General features: G+C 42.1%; 1 protein-coding gene across 2 annotated transcripts in view; it reads right to left on the reverse strand.

Moving 5' to 3' along the window:
- WDFY3 (WD repeat and FYVE domain containing 3) overlaps window positions 1-21190 on the reverse strand; it is a 153055-nt gene extending 131865 nt beyond the window's left edge. For both annotated transcript variants that reach the window (XM_064711261.1, XM_064711260.1), the window contains exon 1: window positions 20865-21190. The gene's annotated coding sequence lies outside the window, so the exon portion shown is untranslated. The remainder of the gene's footprint in view (window positions 1-20864) is intronic.
- Between the last annotated feature and the right edge of the window lie 692 nt (window positions 21191-21882).

Raw genomic sequence — 21882 nt, forward strand, 5'->3', positions numbered from 1 at the left:
GGTGCTTTGGCTTGATTTCGGTTTTTTTGCTGAGGAAGGGAAAGGGGACAACATTTAGGAAGAGGACTCCAACAGCTACTTGATCCTTCCTTGCTCTTAACACCTTCTTACTCAACTTGCTGCAAATATAAGTTGAAGAACTTATTCTTCCTCTGCCTGTGAGCCACCAACAGTATCATTCTTTTGCAATTTTCCCTCTACTACCTGCCTGGAGTATTTCCCAAATGAAGAAATCCTACTATTTATACTAAATACAATCTAAGTTGTCCATAATTATTTTTTCTATTGAAAAGTTAAGACTATTTTAAAAGTCTGTGCTAGAACTATCAAAGTCAACCAGAAAAGCAAGATTCTGGCTAAAATTGTGTGTGCTATAACCATGTGGACAAAAAACCACAATGTCATAATGGAGAAAAAAATAAAGAAACCCCCAAGCCAATAGTAAAGTTTCATTATCATTCTGCTACATGAGAAATAAGTGAAGAAATGTAAAAAAGCTAAAAAACGGTGAAATTTGAAAGCTACTTGTTAACAGCACTTAAACTGTTGCTTATTTGTGTATATCCCCTGGATCTATTTGTGTTTATTGTTAATACTATTTAAACTGTTGTTTATTTGTGTATATCCCCTGGATATATTTCTCCAGGGGAAAGGAAGTTACTCCAAAAAATATCATTAATGACACCAGGTAGTCATCATTTGATGACTCTAGATTCCTGCTCATTCTGTAAAGAAATGTCACATTTGGTTTGGTGTCCATGTCACTGAAAAACAAACCAAAGTCCATGTCATGTTATTTTGAAAGAACTGAGCTTTTCATGACATCATCAGAAATACTTAGGCTTGCCCTGGCAAAATGAGCAGCACTGCTGAACAGTGCAGAGTGTCAAAATAAACACATTTAAAAACTGAGATCTGGTGAAACAAAGCTCAAGAAAGGTATCAGGAAACACCATATATACTTCTCTTGTATGAGACAACTCATTAAGCTTATTGATGTCATCATCTTCCTAGATAAGGGCTTCAGCTCTCCTTTAGAAAAAGAAGTGTAACCAAGATAAGATGCTAGATTTTCATGCTTTTCCATGTCCAAACAAATTGTTTTTCATATTGCAACCAAAGTCTGTCAGGAGATATCAAGCTAGAGTTAGTTTCTCTAGAGAGACCAATTCAGGCAACAGTATTCTGCTGTATTTGCAGTGAAAAGTTACCATCTCAGTTCTCTTCTCAACCTAGGGTTTGAAGTGCAAACAGTCTTTAAATACTGTGATCAAGTACCACTCTTGATCAAAATTCTTCTCATGTCTCTCCTTACTAGGTAACACAATTGAGATTTATCTCTTGTAACAATAAAGGTACAATGGACAGATTAGTCTGAAATCTCCTTTAAGAGAATTACCATTTCATGAATGTCCTTAGAAATTAATTAGAAAATCCAAACAGTGCTTAATAGGAAAGAGAACAGACTAAAAACAAAATTCTTCAAGAATATTACTGAACTAGAGCTGCTGTTTATTTCCAGTGTGCTCCTAATGCCATTGTAAATTGGTGCCAACCTTCACCTGCAATTCAATAGAAACACGTGTAGAATTATCATTTCTGATTGCCTTCAACAGAATAGAAACTCTCCAGTAACCAAACTCAATGCTGCACTAAAAGGAGATTTAGGTAATGGCAACAAGGAAAAGAAACCACCAGATTTAAAAACAAAAAAACACTTTTCTCCAAAGTAGGGAAGACTTTCTCCTAAATTGTTCAATTCCTAAGACTTCTAACTGAACTGCTGACTAGTTTTCAAAACCAATAGTAAGAAAAAGCAAGTCTAAGTTATCAGTCTACACCAGACCTTGTCATCTAGTCACACACTAATTTATGCATATGTTCATTGAAATAGCTGAAGAGTCATTAAATGTTTCTCAGTGATCATATCACTTAAACCCTTGATGAATCAGTTGAAAAACTACATATATAAAGTAGAGACATGGAGGCAAACAATAAATACCCCAGGAACACACACAGCTATTAGGACCACAGAATATTTCACTAAGGTGTGAAAAGCAATTTCAAAATTCCCAATTAAAGTTTTCTGCCTTACAAAACCACTGCTTTTGTGAATTCCATATTAGACCAGGGCATTAGCACCACCATGCTGATGAAGAATTAGACATAATATCAAGCTTTTTTCCAGAAAAATCTTAACAACTCTTCCCTTCTCATCATTACTTTCTGGGTCTCTCCAGTACCAGGTGCTCTGATAAAGTACAAAGTTCTCGTATTCACAGTGCCAGAACTGCAAGGCTGAGGGAAGAACTCTAGCAGAACCTTCACTAACAATGGAAATAATCAAGTTAAGTCTGTGATAAATGTGGCTACAACATACATTCTCTTCCAAGCCACAACTCAGTATCTCTGTCATGAGAAACTGGAGGGGAGAGGTGTAAGTTGACAAGACTGAAGCAAACACACTATATATCCAGTCTTTTGGTTGTAAAAGAGAATATCTTCTGTGTGCCTGGTCTGTTGAAAGCAGACAGGGACGGACTGCCACTGAAGGAAATGAAATTCCAACAAAAAGAGCCCAGAAGGAAGAACCCCAATTTTCTACAAATGACAGCTCCTTCTCACCTCTCCAATACCCTATCTACAGTATAGACACTGTGAGCAAGAAAACACAATCTTTGCACTCCCTATGACATCTTTAGCATAAGACTTATAAACTAAATAAGGACCTTAAACCCTTGCCCCAATTTATTTCCTGATATAGGACACTAAGCACTAGAGCCTATTTATGACTGATGCAGATTGCATTTGACATGGCAACAAGCAGTGCAGCCAACAGTGTGGTAGCACAGACCAACTATTATTTCTTTCTGCTGGGACTCATAGATGGTATACTCAGGGAATAGCACTGCAGTCTACCATCTCTTCTCCCATCCCTAAATGTTTTATCAAGGATCAAAACAACCTGCCTTGGTCACTTAGGCTCACAGGAAGCCATGAAACATGAAATGGAAATGACATGACATAAAACTGAGAACTGAAAATGGAGTGTGAATAGGGCAAACATTTTTACAATATATTAACAGCCTTTATTATACTGCAGTGATCAGTGATCACCTGGCTGTAAAAGTATGAGATTTACAGCTACCTCATCTTATATACAGGAGTACTACATTTTATTTGGCGATCCCAGGGCAGGACTAGGGGGAAAAATTACAATTTCTCACAGGCCCACCCTTTGAAGGAAGAGGAAAAAAAAACAAGGAACTAAACAAACAGCAGTTATTTACATGTTTCTAAAATCATGAGAACATGAACTTGGAACTTTTGACCTGAAATCCAACAAAGGCCATCTGCAATATTTCATTTAGATCCAAGCAACTGCCTTTTCTTATGTACCCATAAAGTATCAAGTTACTTTATTTCCCTAGACATTTTAGATTTCCCATGATGTACACGGGCAGTTTGATTTTGCAGCATAGTGAATTGAACAATGAACCCAAACAAAGCACTGTCTCACTGGCGCTGGAAAAATAAGGAAACTGCAGCATGGAGTAAAAAAAAAATTGTTCACAAACAAATCAGGGCAGGGACAGGGGGGAAGAAAGAAAAGGAAAAAGCAGCAACCAGAACACAAGCAGCTGGTGCTCAGGGACTAGGAAGGACTTTGGCTCCACAATAACAGGATCAGTTGCATAATTGCTGCTGCCTGAGAAGTTATACAATGTCTGCCCTTCTCATCGCTAAGAAAACAAATAAGCAACAAAAGCCTTTTTGGGGCACAGAAGCTAATAAATGAAATACCACATGTAAAGTCCAGCCAAAGAGGAGCTCTGTAGTTTCAAACACTTCTTTTTAGCTTACTGAAACATTAAACATCAAATTGTATGTTGACCCTTGCTAAAAACATCTATTTCTCCTAAAAACAACATGTCCTAAAGCCAGAGTCAAGCCACAAGAATTTCCCACCTGGCTTTTCCAGTCTGGCTCTCAGAAGACATGTTTGCATGGGAGAAAGCTGTCCCTAAGGCCAAGCTGAATGATATGTGACCTCTCTTCCTGCTGTAGAACTTTATGAATTTTCTGGCTATTGTGGCATTTGAACCAAAGTAACAAACTACACAAACATCCCAAGCACTAACATGACTCTAATTGTCTAACCGGATATTTTGCAGATACTTACAGAAGAACCAGTGTAACATTTATAAGAGAAATGAAGAAAAATGAACTTCTGAGGAATGACCTCACTGAAGAATGAGCAGGAAAGAGGTTTTCCAGAGTGGTCATGTATTGTGCAGACCTGACACTGAGGCATTGCATGGAGAGTGAAAGTGAAGTCTGACTCAAGAGTGAAAGACCACAAAGATACTGCATGCTAATTAAGAGGCAGTTGAACTTGAGTTTGCCAGCACTGAATACATAAAGGTAATTTTAGCCTAATTACAGCTCTCTCATTAAGGACTTGGGCCAAAAGAACAAAAGCTCTATCTCCTCATCTAAAATTTGCATTTCCCTGTGATTACCTCTCTTCTGCTCCAAGTCTTGTCCATTTGATTCCTCTTACCTCTGGGTCAGAAGTTTTGCATCTTTTCACCACGATTTGGGCTCACAGCCCAAAGCTACTGCATTGCAGGACCAGCAAAGACATGATGCAGCAATATTCCTGAATTTCTCTGGATGTGGAAGTACATGTCATTGCTGCCAATCTCTGAAAGCCATCCAGATAAAATTCAGAGGCCCATGGCATTTCAGAAAAAAATTTTAAGAACCCACACTGACACTAAGATGGCCATCCTGACACTTTATGTCCCATTGCTATTTTCCAGCTAGCATCTAGAACACTGCAAAATTCACTGATTGTGCAAAGACAGAACAAACATGTATTCTGCTACTCACCCCTAAAACTCCACGTTACCTCCTGTGCTCAGCACACACCACTTCCAGAAACAACTGCAGGAATTAGCAGAGAAGTGGAAATACCAGGATCTGTATTGCAGTGGAAGGACAGGCCAATTTCAGAAAGAAGAGAGACACCTAACCAGTATTCCTCTTGCCTCCACTCCAGCCTGTTAGCTCCTGGATAAGCAAACAGAATGAGAATGGCAGCACCCCAAGCAAAGGGAAAGGAGGCTGCTAACCTGAAAGCCTGCACAAAGGAATATGCTGGCCATGCACTGATTCTGTATGTACAACTTATTGAGAGACCAGCAACTGCAGCAAGGCACACCGCTCTCTGCTTAACTCACGAGTGCTGAACTTGCCTCAGGAAAACGCAGCAGCTGCTGCTCTGTCTCACCAGCCTCACTACACTCAGCAGATTGTCTTGACCAGTTACAACTCCAGAACCAGTGGCCAAGTCGCAGCCACATTCCATTAGCAACCACCTTAACAGGAGAGCAGCACATCCCAACTCCACCTTCCTTATACTTTTTTTCATATCAGGGATTGCTGCAGATGGCAATAATTCAATCCTTAAAGCCCCTTACTGTGAATATGCTACAAAGCAGGATAGCTTTATCCATAATGTCTCAGTTCTGAATTAAGTAAGCCACTTACCTCTCCTAATGCTTCTGCAACAATTCAGAATTTTGATTAATGACCTGCTCTGCAACAAGCACCCCTTACACCAACTTCATCAGCAGTCCACTCACTTCCCCTCTTGACTCTGGCAAATGCTTTGAACAATTCTCATGTTTAGGACTCAGGGGAGTCATTTTACCTACTCAAATAGTAAAGCAACACCAGGCAACTCTCAAGACACTACTGTACACTAATCCAAGTGCAACTGGAACAGCTATTGTGGATAAAGAGCACGATGCCCTTCCTTGTGGAAAAGAAAGGAAGGTCCAAAAATCCCATCCATTCTCCCATTCTTTTTGGACTTGGTGCTTAAAAAGGAGCAGAAGGAGAAAAACCACAAACATGAAGTGCTCCAAGAATCCAATAAGAAAAATCTGGCACTGTAAAAAATTTACTTACAAGACACATAGTAAAAATGCTAAAAGCTAAGTAAAAAGTAAATCTCACAGCTAAGCTTCCAAAGTTCCTCACTCTGCTACTCACTTTCATTAGACACATTTATAAAAAATGTGTCTTATTAGTAAACTCACACATCAAACAGAATTTACTCAGAAGACACTTCTTAGGTGGCTAGGGTTGCTCTAGAGTTGGTAATTTCTGATTGAATAGCTCTCTGAAAGTATGATCTTCAAACCAACACCTAAGCTAATGGGAATTAAGTACCTGCAAAAGACAATTATTTCCTCCCAAGGCTGCAGGGGCATTCCACGTCTATCTTGATTTTGGACAGCTGGGTTCAGACCCTTGCGAGAGGTGAATTCTGCCCTCTGTGCAGCTCAGCTGATGAGCAGTTTCTCTTAACTTAATCATCCACCATCAGATACTCCAAGTGTATAATGATCTCTTTTCCAATAAAGAATGGAAGCACAACTAACTCAGACTCACTGCAGAAGCCCTCCTAAGACTCCAGGCTTTTTACATCCTGGTAATTTGTCTTCAGGCTTTGCAAATGGAATTGAGACTCATTCTAGGTCCTGAAAAATCTTCCCCATTACATTACATCTATCTCTTTCCTCAAAGGAGGAAGAGAGAAAAGAGCAAACCCGAAAGAAAGAGGAAAAAACCCAAAAGGCAATTATCAGTGACTTGGAAAAAATTGACAAAATTGAGCAGGCAAATTCTGGATTCAGGAGGAAGAAAAGGAGATGCATCCAGAAGGCATGAAGGAGATGGAAAATGGAAGATGGACTACAATTCTGTGGACACACAAGTCCTGAAAACCTATTTACTTAAACCATGAGAACCTCAAATGCAGATGTTCAAATCTGATTATTCTTGTTTTATAACACTAAAGCTTAGTTTTGGAGGAGGTAACAAAATGAAGGCAACAATAGCATAAAATAATGAAAATAACTGTCATTTGTTTTTCTTTTTAAATCATTAAAAGGCTTTTGCCTGCTTTGTCAGTAGCATAATCTAGGAAATCCCAAAGCTTACTGTGTTTTGGCCTAAAAAAAAAAAAAGCAATGAAAAATATATCACTTCCTGAACCTGTCAAGTCTCAACAACTCTCCTGTGCACCAAAAGAAAAAAACACAAAACATCATCCTTACATCATCCTAGTCAAAAAGAAATGAACATGAAACAAAATTAGGATTTAGGATTTACATATATTGCATAAAACTGAAGTTAACTCACTGATCACCAATCCTATGGACAAAAGGAAGCCATTGCAGATTCTATTAATCAGAAACAATTATACGAATCCCAAATTACCCACACATGTACATGCTGAAACAAAAATAACAAATGATTTGTCTAAAAAAAGCAATATTATTTAGAACATCAACAATATCCTGGATTTAGGTGAACTGAACTTATTAGAAGCAATTAAGAGGAGAAAAAAAATCTATTTAGTCTTCAGTTTATTCTCCCTTTGATTTTTAATGATAATAAGGTCTCCATATTAAAAAAAAAAAAAAGGGTGGAGGAGCAAGTTTTGAGATGGGTCCAAGTGCATAAGGCCCATGCTGCTATCTGTGGTTTCTTCCCTGCTCGGATGCATTTTCAGGAGGACTCTGGAGGAATTCTAGCAATCTTTTTCCAAGCAATATTTTGGCATGAATCCAAAGTACTTGTTTTAAAACAGAAGCCCAGCAGTCTGGATCAGCAACAGACCTGCAGAAAGTCCATAAAGCATAATTTTCTTTCAAGGGCAGATCAGGATCATTATACAATTGAGATTAAGCTGCACAAAAAAAACCCAAAAAAATCTCTCAAACCAGCAGAATGGATAAATGAATGCTGTGACAAACCAGCACAGATACACGCACACAAGTCTGCTTGCTCTCATAAGCAGCATTTTTTGCAAGAGCGAAATATTAAAAGACAAACAAACCAAACTCACTGGGCCAGGAAGGGGAATTAATGCATTTGTTTCATTTAAAGCACTCCCAGGAGCAACAGTAGCACTTACATGCCAGACTTACAAGAACAAACACTGCAAGAGAAACACTAACTGTGAAACAGAGATGGGTCACTCAGCCGGGTTCTTGCTTGTGGCAAGCTGACACATTCCTTCTGTCTGCTTGTCCAGACTTGTCAGCATTCTGCTAGCAAGTGGCTGAAAAACCTATAGCCATGTTGATAATCTAAAGTACTTTCAGAGAGCACCTCCTCCTCATCAGCCCAAAGGGAGAACTCCACCAAGCAACAAGCACCCAGCAGGGCACAAGGGTAAAAAGGTGTCACTAACCAGCCACGTGAAGGAGGAAGGCAACAAAGAGAACAAATAAAAACTCAGGGTGACTGAAGAGCAAAGTGTCAGAGGTACAAAAGAAATATTACTTCTTAAATTTAATCAACCTCTCATACAATTAAAGAGCAGGGACAAACCTCTGTCAATGTCCAAGTGAGACTGACTAGTGCTATTCCCTAAACTGAAAGATGAGGAAAAGAGCATTGCATGATGATTGCAACACAATTTTCTTAACTTTGCAGATCAATGAAGACAGTTCAGAAGAGAAACTGTCTTCCAAGACCTACTGCTGCACAACCAGCACTGCTTTGTCTCCACTTCCATCTCCCTGCCCTGTTGACAATACAACCAGCATACCAGAAGCCAGAAAGAAACAAACTGGTTTAATACTGGGAGGACCTCATATTCTGAAATTCTGGCATGCTTAAACTATTGAGGGGAAATTAAACAAAAAAACCTTCACTCCAATAACAACAAAACAAAACACAGCACCACAAAAAACATCAAAACAACACCAAACCTCACAAACCAAGCAAACAGACAAAACCCCAACTCCCTCCAAGCCCTCACCTACTGGGTTGAGTAATTAAACTTCTACCATTTTGAGACTGAATTGTGACTACGATAATGGTGATAATGTTATTTAGACAAGCTATATTAGTTCAGATTTGACAGCATATATGAATGTCTCAGAAAGATGGCTATCTCACCTGCATTATTAAATTGATCACTTTGAGATAAGCATGGTATCTTCACATGAATATACTCAAGTCACTACCAGAACTGGCACATGCTGCTCAGCACCATTAAACTGATACCTTCAGCTCAGCAACCTACCTTTAATCACATTAAAGGCACACCAGCTAATATGAGAAATAGAAGCCAGTAATTCATGTATCTGGATGAGCACCCTGGGGGAGTAGATGGTAATTACAAAACAATTATTTGGATACAATTATTTGCACCTCTTTGCAGACAGGGCACCTTCCAATCATACCCATTTTAGTACCTCCAAATGCATGGCTATGTGCTAGAAACCAGATTGGGAAGCAGGGATCTGAACACACAGAACACAAATCCCAAAAGAACCAGCACACCCATAGTGACGTAAGTTACATGACCCTCGAGGGCAGTAGGAGGCATCCCTGAACTGGGGAAGGAGGGGAGGGTTTCAAAGCAGGCAAGAAATATTACTGCACAAACCAGCACATCAACAGACTACTCTGAGACATCTAAAGGTCAGCCTTCTTATAGCTCAAGAGAGCAACAAGAATACAAATGACTACCAAACACTTAAATATATTTTATTACTGAAAGCTAAATTTATAATTGAAGGTCAAGATAAAGCTAAAAAGAGCCTGAGTCGGCATCTCTGCATGCAGATCATATTTATACAGCTCAGGGCTCTTGGACCAAGCAGATAATGGCATTACAACACCTACTGGAAAGTGAGCAAACTCACTTTCAGTATGAAAATGAAACCTCTTAGGACTGGTAACTGGCCAGGAGAACACATTATTAACCATGTAAGATTCCCCCTTAACTCACAGCCATGAATTACACAGAGCATCTTTTTAAAAGAGATACCTCCATTCAAATAAAAGATGTTGCAACCATTGCAGCACTACTTATGTAGATAATCATTTCTTACAGCAAAAAACCATTACAGTCATCCAAAGCTGATCATCACAACTGAAACAACAGATTCTTCAAAAGGCAGTTGTTTTCAACTAAGAAAGGACACCATACAGAGTGAAAAGCTGGAACATACTGTAATTACAGGGCTCCAGTACAAATGTTTTTCAGCTATTGCTCCGGAACGCCCATGTTCTCTGTCCTTACCTCTTCCTTTACCATGCCTTTTTATTGAAATAAAAACTAATTTAAACCTGGCTAGCTATTCTTCAAGATGAATCAACATGACATTTCAAAACAAACAGAAAATGAGAGTAACCTATTAAGAGGTATAAATTTTGAGACAATAGTACAAGCCTACATACTTAGTACAAGCCTTCAGCTCATGATGAAGCTTTGCCACCATCTTCCCAGACCTGTTCAATATTTTCTTTGACGTCTTAGAGTCCCATCTCAGGAGTATTTGTAACAAATGGTATAAACTAACATCAACATAAGCATAAGCAATGAAAAAGGAAAGGGAGGGTGAGAACACCACATTCCTTCTGCAAGAGAGGAGTAAGGAACAGTTTTTATTGCAATATCTGTAAGCACATACACTCCACACAGCTCAGCCTAAGCATTATTCTAACAGTACCTGAGAGGAGAGCTGGAGGGCAACACAACTTATTTTTAACCCAAAGAATAAGAGTTACAGTAAAATGGTCAAAACAAAATCCTCGTGTCTTGTTTGTCACACTATGGTTTTTCTTCTCCTACTTACATGCTGCTAATAAAGAAGCTAGGGACAGAGGGAAAGGGACCTATTTTGCTGGTTTTACTTTTTATTGGTAGACTTTTGCTTGTTAACTGGCAAACTGGACATCACCATACTAACAAAATTTAAAAGAAGGCAAAAAATTCTACAAAATTCAAGATACATGCAAACAAATACCTCTTGTCCCGACTAAAAAATAACCGCAATACTTCAATTAAAGAGAAAATAGCACAGAAAAAAAAAGTTTGCATCATGCCTCCATTTTCCATTCATGTAGACAGAGCAATCTTCCTGAAACATTTATACAGAAAACTACTCAAAGACAGTCTTCACACATTAGTAAGAAAATGCACACTGTGCACCTACTTTTCTTCTTTAAATATCAAGGCCATTCATGAACCCCAAACAGCGCAGTTCTTTTAAAAACATGGGTTGTTCAGAGACTTCTCATCCAACATTATTTAATGCTTTAACAAGAAAGTGTGACTTCTGACCAGTGTTCTTGACATGCTCCAAGTTAATAGCAAACTTTCGGTTGAGTCAGGGTGCTCCTGACCAAGCTCCTGTACTTCTCCACCTGATGAAGTGCAGGCTTATTTCTTTGAACACCCACCCTAAGCCAAGTAAAAGGGTCAAAGGGCACTTGTTTGTAATTAATTTGTTTAAGTCTACAAAAGCAGCTTTCTTTCTCCTGGGTAGAGGTAAGAGCCCTCTGCAAGCTGTGCTCACTTTTCAACAAGGTTTCCCTCAGCCACTGCTGGCACATCACTGCTGCCCACCACTCCAAGAGCAAACACACAAGTCTGAGCCACAGACCAGTTATAAGCCCACAAGTGGACAAAAAACCAGTTACAGTAAAATATCCAGTACTTTCATAGCCTACCACATTAAAAATTATTTTACTATCTTCAGTATCATGTAGAGAAAAAAAAATATCACTCTCTGCCTATCTGCCGCTGAGCTTCACAGTGGACATGAAATATTCCCATGTCTTCATTTGCTATTTTAAGCATTTAAAAAACTTGTCCCATACCCTTACCTCTTTCTGTAAAAAGTCAGGCCTCAAGCACTATGTTCCCAACCTCTGCAAATGTCCTGCTTCAAGCACGATTACAGATGTCCCTTCCAACCAAAACTTGTCCAGTGTGTTCAAACTTTTCCAGGTGAACTCAAAATTTAAAATGAGTCCTTCCTCACATCACATAATAAAGATTAGTATTCAGAGACAGCAGCAGTCTGTTGAACCCAAGTCAAAAAAATGCATTTCAATTTACTACGAGCCTGCAGTGCTTGAGGTGCTCCACTTTCCTACTCATTGTGAGTATTTCAAAGGCAGACAACAAGCATGTCTAGGGACTTCCACCTCAGCACTACAACCCTCAGTTTAATGCAACAAGACAACTCTAGGCTGAATTCCACACAATATGAACACCTACTAATGACGGCACCCTTTTCTTTTCCTAAATTATTTAAATAAGCTTATTCTCATACTCCGTGCTAATTACATTTTCATTTGAAATGTTTATCCTTACTCAGGTGGCAAGTTCAACTTCATCCTGCAAAGGATCATGGAAAAGAGGATAGACAGGAAAGTGGAAGAGTGTTTTCATCTTTTAAATTTATTCTGTTTGTTCCAGAGGAACCTAAACCCTCACCTTGGTATATTCTCTACTCAATTTGAGCTACTTCAGACAAACATCAACTATATTGATCTCTTCCTCTAAAGAAAGATCACAATGCAAAGACACATAGCTAGACTAAAAAGATTTTTCCAAGTACGTTACTTGCAGTACACACACCTCCTCTGCTTCCTTTTATTAAAAAGGAGAAAAAACGCAACCAAACCCAAACAAACAAAAACCTAAACATTCACATCATCATCTGTATTTGAAGCATACAATACATGTATATGTGCTTTACTGAAATAGAAACAGGTTATAACTTTAGGGTTTAACTGATCAGTAGGCCATCCCAATTCATACCAGAGAAGTTTATGTGCTGACTTCGGCTGGAGTAGAGTTCATTTTATTCAGAGTGGCTGGTAGGGGGTGTGTTCTGGATTTATGCTGAACTCAGGGTTGATAATACAGAGATGTTTTTGTTATTGCTGAGCAGTGCTCACACAGAGCCAGGGCCTGTTCTGCCCTTTGTACCAGCCACACCAGCAAGGAAGCTGAGGATGCTTGGGATGGTGGGAGGAGACACTGCCCAGACAGGTGATCCCAGCTGGCCAAAGGGATATTCCAGACCATGTGACATCATGCCAAGTATACAAAGTGAGGGGAAGAAGGAAAGGGGAGTGATGGTATTCATCTTCCAAATAAATGGTTATGCATGATGGGGCTCTGCTGTCCTGGAGAAAGCTGGTCAGCCCATGGGAAGCAGGGAATCCATTCCTTGTTTCACTCAGCTTGTGTGTGTGGCTTTTGCTTTCCCTGTTAAAATGCCTTGATCTCAACCCACAAGTTTTCCAGCTTTTACCCTTCTGACTCCCTCCCCATTCCTGGTGCAGTGCAAGTGAGCAAGTGGCTCCATGGGGCTTGGTTACCAGCTGGGGATAAACCCTGACACTGTACAAGTAAAAAATAAAAAATCCTGTTACTTATACAGCACATCCAGAGTCCTGTCTGTACAAAAACACCACCAGCTGAACTACAAGGGCTTTCAACAGACAGCAGGGAAGCCATGGTCTCCCCTGTCTTGATCCAACACTGCTGGGAACATGGCTATGTTGCTGGAAAGAAATGCAAGCAAAATATTTCTGTCTACAGAAATTGCTACAGTCAACATAAGACATGTTGCTTTACACACTCTAATCTAATGAAAAGCTTGAGAAGATACTCCCTGGTTACTTCATGACCCACTCAAAATCTAAATTAAGTATTCATCACTGGCTTAGGCTCACTGCTCAGAACTGTTAAAAAGAAACTTTTGCAAACCTAATTAACAGGCAAATTATCATTTTCTTAGACCATACCCATAGAGACTTTGTTTTTACATTTGTACTGTGGCTCACTGCTCAACTGCTGACTCAAGTACCAGTATTCAACTTGTGATGCAATACCAAAACGGTTTCTATGCCTATTCCACATAACTGCTTATAAAATTATAACAAATGTTTACTTCTGTCTGTTCAGATAGGCATTCTTTCTTCTGCAAGTGTAAAGAAACTCCCAAATAAAATAAATTTTACTCCTCCTCAGTCACCTTATCAGACAGGAAACCAGTGATGACAAGAATATTACCAGCTCTGATCACAGCTTTCTCAGTCTCATACCTGTGGCACTCCAGCTCAGAGAATTTTGCCATGTGAAGATTCCAAAGATGACGTAACCCTCACAAGCTGTGGGGAAAAAATGACAACTGCATGCTTAAGGCTCAAAATCAAAAAAGAAATCAATTTGCTTTGTGCTTTCAATGCTTTAAAAGCCGTAACTTGAGCCAATCTCTCTACTGAGGGCCTACACCATGACACTTCAACTCTGAGAACAACAAAAGGCCCAACTTTCACATTAAGAAATGCACTCTTCAGCTGTTTTGTCTGTCATTCTGCCATGTGATACATTCTGTACTCTCTGCACTCATGCAAATACAAACTAAGGCCTCACCTCGTTCCTGGCTCTCACTTGAAGACCCAAGGACCTCCTTAAAATCCCATTAGAAGTAAACAAGCCTTGGCAAGCATACAAACGCAGAACCAAATCCTAAGACCATCAATGGCACTCTGAATGCTATCAAGGTGGTGAATTCCTGTCTCTTGGTTCCAATACTCCTTTGGTTGTCTTCAGGCAACTGTTCCGTTTGATTTTTTTGTTTTAGAGGGTTTTGTTGGGGCTTTTTGGGGGTGTTGTTTTTGTTTGTTTCTTGGGGTTTTTCCCCTAAACCTAAGTATAATTTCTGAGCTTGCTTCCACGCATCGCTGGCCCCCTCCCAGCTCTGCATCCCTTGGCTGTAGGAATCACATGAACTGGTACTGCCACTGCTGCCTCCCTATCATAAAAGCAAGCTTCATCTAGAACAGCTCTCTACCACAGGCTGATACTCCCCACTGGTCTAATAAACCACAGACAAAAGCTCAGGCTCATTATGCCAAGTGCACTTACATCTGATTAACCTTCTCAGGGAACTTCACCTAAGGCACTCTGAACAGTCTCTCCCTTTTGGGATTGCCCATCATCCAAGCACTTTAAAAGTCTTTAGAAAGTTTTATTACCAACCCAAGCTGATACTTTGGCATATTTTATCCCTCTCTATCCTCTAAATAACATATCTTCTGGATACCCTAGGCATTTGCTTAGGCCTGCAATTTCTCCTACTATTCCCCTTATCTCAAATTAAACAAAAAAAGAAGGATATGCTTACAGTGCCAAATAACCAAACACAGACTTTAGGAAGTTCCTGCTGTACAAACCCTCTCTTCCTGTTACAGCCCATCTGTGAGCTCAGATTTTGGTTCTCAACAAGAACCAGGGATAAAAAGCAACACTATTTATCACCATGGCATTCAAACACATTCCACTTTCTGGAGCAACATGCCATCACCTATTAACACAAATCAAACCATCCTGCTTCGGACAACAGCGAGATTTTCACCATGTCTTCAGATGAAAATAATAAATCATCTGGTAATGTAAGAACATAAAACATGGTTCACTTGCACCCACATTCCACCTGGCAGAACGATACTGAGAAAAGCAGCACTAGGTAGAGCTACTCTCTCATACCCAATGCATGGTGATCGCTCTAACAAAAGCTGAAGTAAAATAGAAAGCCAGATGTACATTTTTCTCAAGAGCTACTGATCTACACTCTCACTGAAGTCATCACATTCCAAAATTGAAAGACCCAAGAAAAACCCAAAACACCTAAGAACGTGTAGGAGTTTCTTCTCCTTCTAGCCATGTGTCTATCTTTGCACTACCAAATTGTCAGCTCTGAAGGTTTGGGGTTTTTTTCCCATTTGCTTATTTGATATAGCTGGTTTAAGGTAAGGATCAATGTTGCTAACTCCCCCTTAATTCTGAAATCCTTCACTACAAATCCTCAAATGCAAATTCAAAATGAAAACTGTTACAGCCCTTAGTAAGAAAATGTATGATTCAACAGAGGGACCAGCTTTATAGTTAAATGGGTCTGACTTTTCTAAGGTGGATGTCTTAGAATTGGAAAAAGAAGCTTAAGTTACCCATGGAACTGATGAATACTCACCCAGCCTGAAAAAGCAGGAATTTATCTCTTACATGCTTACAGTGCAACAAAAAAAAAAAAAATCTGTAGAGCAAGATAGAAAGGGATGAAATAACCCACCTGGAAAATCCACTTCTATGTGTTTTCAAATTTATTATTGTCTGTACATTAGGTTAGCCAACCTGATCAAAGCTTTTTCCATGTCATATTGTAACAACAATGGAAATAACAATATTTGTGATGCTGTAAGAACTAAAGAGCCTATTAACGCATTTCTGATTGTTATAATTCAGATGCATCCATCTCATCTTTCACTGACATTTCTTAAAATTTGCCCAGAAATGAGAAGACACTTGTCTTCCTACCACTCAACATCCCTTATTGTTTATGGCTTCCACACAATTCCCTCTTTCCTAGCACAATACTGTTCTAGTGCATTTGAAATTTCAGAAGGTATTTTTTACATGTGCAAGTTCTGCAAATCTGTTCCTATTCTGCGATATGTGAGAAGCATTACAAGTCACATGCTTAAGACAGGCAGAAATCCATCACAGGGTAGTGATGAAACACCAAAATCAGCAAAGCAGTCAAACCCCTCTTCCCTCATATGAGAAAGATCCCAAAAGATAGCATGTAGCTCTCACTGGAATAAAGTAATTCCAAAACATCAAACTTTCCCCCCCCCCCAAATCTCAATACAGTTTTACTTCCACTATCACAGCTTTGCTCAACAGGTAGGGAGAGAAAAAAAGAAAAAATACACCATAAGAAAAAGCCAAAAATATTCCCTGCTGTCATTCAAAACTTCAAAAACATCAGCACAATGGTCAAAAATCATGTCAACTGCACATTTACACACAGAACAACATCAGAAAATTTTGTCCCAGAGCTTTCATGGGAAAAAACTAAAGACGTAGGTCATCTTCACTCACAAAAGACTTGAAGGAAAGAAAAAAAAAATCTCCTGCATACTTAAAACAAAGCAAATAGAAAAGGAACAAGACCTATTCTTCCTTCTTTGGACTGGACAAAGCAGCCCTTCTCACTTGTTCTGAAAGCCTTGATACCAGCCAAGAGCTCCTAGCTCTTGGAATAACAAAGTTCCCCCAACAGTGACACCAGCACCTGAGACTACACCCTGCCCTCCCCAGCAAGATGCTGCCATTCAGTCCTCAGAGCAGTCACCAAGGCCCTGTTTGTACCAGGGAGCTGCTGTACACATTTACCTGCAATACCCAGAAGAACAGGGAACATGACTAAAAAGCCAAAGCCCGCACTACTGCCCCATCAAACATGGGTCACTTGCCGAACAGATGCTCTCAAGGCTGGATCACCACTAATGCACACTCAGGCCTGCAAAGCTTGCAGGGCTCTCACCTGAGCCAAGAAGCTGCTCTCACCTCCCCAGCAGCGACTTCAGTTAAAATGTTACATCCTGCCAGCAGGATTTTGTACCAACAAAAGGACATGGCAACACTTTGTGCTGTCTGTGGGACAGCAGCTTAAAACAAATGCACACAGGAGCCTTATCATGTCCTCCCCAGCCTGGACAAGGTATGAACAGCCCAGCAGCAGGATGAAAGTCTCCAGAAGAAGATAAACAGTTTCACTCTTGCATTATGAAACTGTAAATGAAATGACAAAGTTAAAGAGAGCTGTTCTAGGAGATATGACAATCTTACATCAATGCACCTCAGTCCTTCAACACATGAAGGCTTATAGACTCAAGCTGTTGGTCACTCAGGACAGATAAGTAACAAAAAAGTACTTCTTAAAGCAACCAGCATTCCAAACACAAAGAAACTGACATTTGTATGTATTTGTCATAACTTGGACACTTCCAATAGTGTACTATTGCAATCAGCAACACCAGCAGCATGAAAAAAAAGAATCAAGCAGGAAACCAGTGAAGTCAAAAGCTGCTATATTAAAGCAATGAGGAAATAATTTGTTTTCCACCTACACACATATCCAGAAATTGTATGTGGACCAACAGAAAATTCTACTTCCCATTACAAAATTCAAGTTACATTCTATCCCATTACAAAATGCAAGTTACATTCTAGTAACATACCATAAGAACAGACTTCCATGGTAATAATTATCAGAGAAGTAAGCAAGCAATAGGGGGTAAATTGTGACTTAGATGTATGGTTTCTCACAGCATACTTTATCTGAACTCTTCAAAGTCTGTTTATTTTGGACAAATGACACAAGACTTCCTCATGGCAGGAAGTCCTGCAAGTCAAAGGCCATTGCTGAAACAGTATTTCCACTATTTTGTAATAGGGACTGAAAAACCACTTACAGACATGAACATGCTAATTAACATGAACAGATTTGTCGTCTGACAATTTAACCACCCAAGGGGGAATCACTTTTTTCTCTTTACATTTTTCAGCTTAGCATATCCTCAGAACCCAAAGTAACAGCCCAAAATCCAGCCACAGAACAACTCATATCAATATTTGGGAAGTGAAACACCATGTTACAACACCAAAGTTTCCAAATAATCTCATGACAGTCCTGAGCATTTCAAAGGGTAAGCAGAACATCTGTCCACACTCACCCCCATTCCCTGCACATAAAGCACCACTGAAAGTTTCCTGAATGCTAGAAACCCCACAGAACACTTGTGGAAAACTGTGAATTAGTTAATGCAAGGCTGCTGGATCTGAAACACACTGCTGAATTCCTCTAACAGCAACACACATCAATACATCCTGAAGACCTGCTCACCTTGCACACTCATGCCAGTTTAGCTCCACTAAGCCAGAATTAAGTACCAAGGTTTGAATAGCCACACAGGCAGCTGTCACATCACCTTCTCAGACCACTCCTATACCGAGATAACGTAGCCTTGTTATATCAAGGTTGAAATTATCAATTACTATAATTATTTTTTTATTTAGCATCTTTCTGCTACCACTTTGAACAAAAAGACAAGCGTTCTTTTCCCACAGTCCCGTTCTCTTTCCCTAGTACTGTGTGGTAGCAGAACTACCAAGTAGCTGATCTCAATGTACTGAACTGGAAACAACTGACAGGACACACCAACCCTTACTTAAACCTTGATACAGAAATGTTGTATTACATCTTCAAATGGGTGCTGAAGATACTAAGTCACAGCAGCATCATGATTAACTAGATAATCAGCTGGCTAAGAGATGCAATATGACCATAAGAACCAAAACATACTACATTTTTATTCCAAGTCTAGAAGCCTAAAATTGCCCAACTAGAAAAGCAAATGTGCCCAGTTCATAGCAAACACATAACAAAGAGAAGAATACGATCCTCCAATCTGATATTTGAGGGATTCTTCTACCCAAAACACCTTGTTATCAACAGTGTTGAGTATTCCAGAGCTGGCTCCAAATGAGCTCAACAGACTCACACCACACAGTGAGGAGACCCCCACTCACAGTCCAAACATGCAACGTGAATTTGGACTGCCAGCACATCTTGACCAGGGCCACAGAACAAAGGCACAATGCCACATGAACATGGACACACTTGCAGGAGACGATGCCTGCCTGCCTACAACCCAAAAGCAAAGAAAGACACTTAGCTGGCTTACTGCCACTGACCAGCTCCCACAGCAGGTAAGTTCATATCTTCAAACGCTGTATGTCTACCAAGATGGTGCAGGATGAATGAGACATTGCAGAAATGTCAGTTCACAGACTGTACAATTTGTTCACATAGCCTACTTCAAGATACTGCTAGCTTGTCACCAAATTGTGCCAAGGATGCAATCAAGCTGGCTCTCTGCAGAGGCTCACAGGATTCTGTGAGCTCAGGAATATCCTACAGCTGTACAGCCTTAACTGGGCACAGAAGCATGCACAGGCATCAGGGAGCAACCCAGCTTCAGTGAAGAAAAATAACTTCTGTTAGCTACAACACGCAAAAACTACTTCTCTTAACCCACCACTTGTTTTTCGTAGTAAAGTTTCATGGTCCAATACACGGACACGAATGGACCTCATCACAAACCAACATTACCAAGAAACCAAAATTCAGTCGTTAAAATAAGGCCAGGACTCACAGGTCTACACTGAAATCCTGCAAATTACTCTAGTCAGCAAAAAGAATTTCAGTTAAATATTTCATGAAACTCTAGGTCAAAATAAATACATCTAGTCCTTTGCACTTCTTCCATAAGTGTTTTGCTATGCAGGCACAGCTAGAAATTATAGTCTTAACATTTCAAGGTGAACATCACACAGGGTTTCCAGCACCCAGCTGAAACTGATTAGTCTCTATGCAAACCTCTCCATTGCGTGGACCACCTCTCAAAACTGCAGGGCGAAAACCACGCTCAAGACAAGGAGCAGGTACTTCAGCAGCCCCGCAAATCCCCTCAATAACTCGTTCCGAATCCTCCAGGGGCCACGACTCCCCTGTCCCCAGGGACGCACCGGGAACAAACCTGTCGGGTTCTGTAACTTCAATGTCCCTGCCGCACCGCGGGGTCGACAGCTCCAGGCTGCCGCCAAAATCAGTACCCGCATGAAAAATCAAAATAAAACGCGGGGGGGGGGGGGGGGGGAAGCCGACCCGACCCATCGTCTGTGAGCCGCCCAGGGCCCGTGGCGGCCTCCCCACATTCCCTGCAGGCCTCCCCTGGGCCGGGGCCGCCGAGCCCCTCCCGCACCCCGCCGGGGCTCCCGCGGGAAACCCGCCCGCCCCAGCCACAACAAAGGCGGTCGGAGCGGCCCAGCGCTCGCGGGGCTCCTTCGCGACCCCCGGGCTTCCCCCGCCCCCCCCCCGGCCCCTGCATTGGAGCCGGAGGCGGGGGGGGTGCCCGCGCAGTGACAATGATCGGCCGCCCCCGGCACCTGCGCCGCCGCCCCCTCCTCCAGCCCGGCCCGGCCGCTCGGCATCCCCGGGGAGCGGGGCCTGCGGCCGGGCCGAGGGGGCGCCGGGTCTCCCCGGGCCCGCCGACGGCGCAACAAAGCGGCGGGGCCCGGGAGGTGGCGGGCAGCGCCAGCGGGCACTCACCGGGGGGCAGCGAGGTCCCGGCGGTGCGGCTGTGCCGGCCCGGGGAGGGGGCGGCGGGCGGTTCGTCCCTCCTCGCTCTCCTCTCTGCGCTCTCTTTCCGCGAGCAGGGCTCAGCTCGGGGGGTTACGCGGCGCGGCGGCCGGGCGGTGCGGGCCGGGCCGGGAGGACGGCTCCTCCCGGGCGGGCTCCGCCGCCGCTGCTGCTGCTGCACCGTCCGGGCGCCGGGGTCGTCCCGGCCCCATCAAGGCCGGGCCGCGCCGAGGGGGCCGCGGAGGGAGCGGGGCCGCTCCCCGCGGCGGCTGGTGGCCATCTTAGTCCTCCTCCTACTCGGCGCCGCGTGCCCCCTCCCCGCCCGGCTGCCAGCGCTGCCTCCTCCCTCCGCTCCTCCTCCTCCTCCCACTGCTCCCGGCTGGCTGCGGTCGCTCCCGCGGCCCGGCGAGGCCGCCCGAGGAGAGCCGCTTGGTCCTGGCAGGCCGTGGGCCCGCTTCTTAATTCTGGGGTTTATTGCAATTATCTTACCTTTTGGAGCGGTGGGTTTGGCTTCTCCCCGTTCTGTGATAGAATTCCCACTCCTCTAGCGCTGCCCGCCCGTGTCCTCTCCCTCTGCCCCGCCGCCACAGGCCCGAGCAGCTGACGCGCGAGGAGAAGCCGTCCCGAGCAGGGACCTGGATGTGTCATGAGAAGGGGAGTGCAGGTCAATGCCGGAGCAAATAACCCACCCTTGAGCTGGGCTTGAGGTGCTTTCCCTTTTGCTCTTTGTCAAGTATACATCTAGGAAAAGTCCTCTGGATATCCCCAGTGCCAAGCACAGAGAGGACTGTATGCCTGTGCTGGCCAACCACTCATCTGTATGATCCAGATGTTCAAACGGAATCAGTTACCCTTTTCCTACTAATCCAAAACTCCTGTTAAATTCCCAAAGCCGAAGGACTCCTTTTGTCTGCAGGACAAAACTTCGTTTTAGCCTTGCGCTGGGCACAGAGTGCAGGGTGTAACTGCACCCCGGAGGCGAACTTCA

Source organism: Zonotrichia leucophrys, chromosome 4 (assembly GCF_028769735.1).
Source record: "Zonotrichia leucophrys gambelii isolate GWCS_2022_RI chromosome 4, RI_Zleu_2.0, whole genome shotgun sequence".
NCBI classification, from domain to species: domain Eukaryota; kingdom Metazoa; phylum Chordata; class Aves; order Passeriformes; family Passerellidae; genus Zonotrichia; species Zonotrichia leucophrys.